Source organism: Echinops telfairi, unplaced genomic scaffold (assembly GCF_000313985.2).
Source record: "Echinops telfairi isolate 266 unplaced genomic scaffold, ASM31398v2 ScPeMD7_5;HRSCAF=22, whole genome shotgun sequence".
Taxonomy (NCBI): Eukaryota; Metazoa; Chordata; class Mammalia; order Afrosoricida; family Tenrecidae; genus Echinops; species Echinops telfairi.
The window spans coordinates 43,512,015-43,514,586 of record NW_022103901.1 but is presented as its reverse complement, the minus strand read 5'-3'; the positions used below and the strand labels follow the sequence as shown (position 1 = coordinate 43,514,586).

Genomic DNA, 2,572 nt, shown 5'->3' with positions numbered 1-2,572 from the left:
TTTTATTATTAGCTAAAAGGAATCAACTGATTGTAAGTCTGTTTAGATGAGGTTAGATTATAAATTAAAAAGTATAGAAGGGTGTATGTACTGGAACTAGTACTGCACCCAAAGCAGACTCACTGCCATTGAGTCCCTGCTGACTCAGAGCAACCCTATAGGAGAGGGTAGAATTGCCCCTGAGTTGTTCTGAGACTGTAACTCTTTTCTTCCTTTTAATTTTATTTTATTGGGAGCTCTTACAGCTCTTATCACAATCCATACAGTAATTGTATCAAACACATCTGTACATATGTTGCCATGATCATTTTTAAAACATTTTCTTTCTACTTGAGCCCTTGGTATCAGCTCATTTCCTCCCCACCCTCCTCCATCCTCCCTCCCTCAGGAACCCTTGATAGTTTATAAATTATTATTTTTATCATGTCTTAAACACTGACTGCTGGCTCCCTTCATCTACTTTTCTGTTGTTCATCCCCCTGGGAGGCGTTGTATGTCGATCATTGTGATCTGTTGCCCCGTTCACCCCCCACCTCCCCCTTCCCCTTCCCCTCCTGGTATAGCTATTCTCATTATTGGTCCGGCGAGTTTCTCTGTCCTGGATTCCCTGTGTTGTGAGTTTTTATCTGTAGCAGTGTACATGCTCTGGTCTAGCCAGATTTGTATGGCCGAATTGGGGTCATGATAGTGGGGGGAGGGGGTTGAGGAGGAAGCATTAAAGAACTAGAGGAATGTTGTACATTTCATCAATGCTATCTATACTGCACCCTGACTGGCTTGTCTCCTCCTTACGACCCTTCTGTAAGGGGATGTCCAGTTGTCTACAGATTGACTTTGGATCCCCACTCTCCCCTCCCCCTCACTCATATCGATATAATTTTATTATTTTTAAATTTTTTTAATTAAATTTTTTATTAGTCATTTTATTGGGAGCTCTTACAAATCTTATAACAATTCATAATTCAATTGTATCAAGCACACTTGTACATATGTTGCCATCAACAATTTCAAAACATTTTCTTGAGCCCTTGGTATCAGCTTCTCATTTTTTCCCTGCCTTCCCCACCTCCCACCCTCGTGAATCCTTGATCAATTATGTTATTATTGTTATTTTGTATCTTACACTGTCCATATTTCTGTTACTCCTCCCCCTTGGAAGTGGGGCTGTATATCTAACCTTCTGATGGGTTCTCCCTTTCTCCCCCTTATCACCCCCTTCCCCTGCTGCCATCCCCCTACCCTCATGGTATTATTACTCCCACTACTGTTCCTAAGGGTTTTGGTTTTTTTTTTTATGTTTGACACAAGTTTACTTTTTTTTTTTTTAAAGATACTTTTATTGGGAGCTCTTACTTCTCTTATCACAATCCATACATTCATCCAGTGTGTCAAGCACATTTGCACATATGTTGCCATCATCATTTTCAAAGCATTCTCTTCCCAGCTTTTGTTCTGGGTCTTTGATGCCTGATGCCTGATCCCATGGACACCTCATGATCACACAGGCTGGTGTGCTTCTTCCATGTGATCTTTGTTGCTCCTCAGCTACATGGCTACTTGTTTAGCTTCAAGTCTTTAAGACCCTAGATGCTATATCTTTTGATAGCTGGGTTCCATCCGCTCTCTTCACCACATTTGCTTATTCACCCATTTTGTCTTCAGCGATGATCATGTCAGGAAGGTGAACATCACAGAATGCCAGCTTATTAGAACAAAGTGTTCTTGTGTTGATGGAGCACTTGAGTAGAGGGGAACAGAATTTCTAAACAGCAAATATGCTGGAAGGCTGCAGTCCAAAGACATTTTTGCTGGCTATAAACGGTGTCTTTGGAACCAGAGGGGACACATGGATCTTCTTAAAATTGAAGGTGTTTACGCCCAAGATGAAACAGAATTTTTTTTAGGCAAGAGCTTTGTTTATGTGCACAAAGCAAAGAACAACACAGTGGCTCTTGGTGGCAAACCTAACAAAACCAGTGTCACGTGAGGAAAGGTAACTCATAGCCATGGAAACAGTGGCATGGCTCAGGCCAAATTCCAGAGCAACCTGCCTACTCAGGCTATTGAACACAGAATCCGTGTGATGCTGTACCCTTCGCGGCTTTAAACTTACAGAAAAGTAAATAAATAAAATTATGCATTTTAAAAAATCCATAAACAAGTAGGCAGCATAAAAAATTATCTTGAACATTGAAACCAGTATCACTATTTAAAAATATAACAAAATGATGGTAATAAAACCATACTTAAACCAGTAACAACATTGAATGTAAATGGATTGAAATCACCAGTTAAGAGACAAAAACTAAGAAGAAGGATAAGAAAACATGTCTTTAATATACTGCTTACAAGAAATTTACCTTAATATAAAGATAGCTGTAGAACTAAAAATCAATGAGAAAAGATTTTCTTATATCAAGCCTAACAGCAGTTAAAAAAATAAACAAAAACCAGGAGCAATACTAATCTTTGACAAATTGACATTAAAAGACAAATGAGAGACAAAGAAGGGCATTATACACTCATGAAAGCTTCAGTTGAATAAGAAAAACCTTAATTAATATATGTACAC

The 2,572-nt window shown here is 38.9% G+C and overlaps 1 protein-coding gene and 1 pseudogene across 1 annotated transcript in view; both read left to right on the top strand.

The window, feature by feature from the left end:
• The window catches only part of LOC105978893, an 8,007-nt pseudogene extending 5,900 nt beyond the window's left edge, over positions 1–2,107 (top strand).
• Positions 1–2,572, top strand: part of PARN (poly(A)-specific ribonuclease) — a 149,933-nt gene that overhangs the window by 120,499 nt on the left and 26,862 nt on the right. The window lies entirely within an intron of this gene.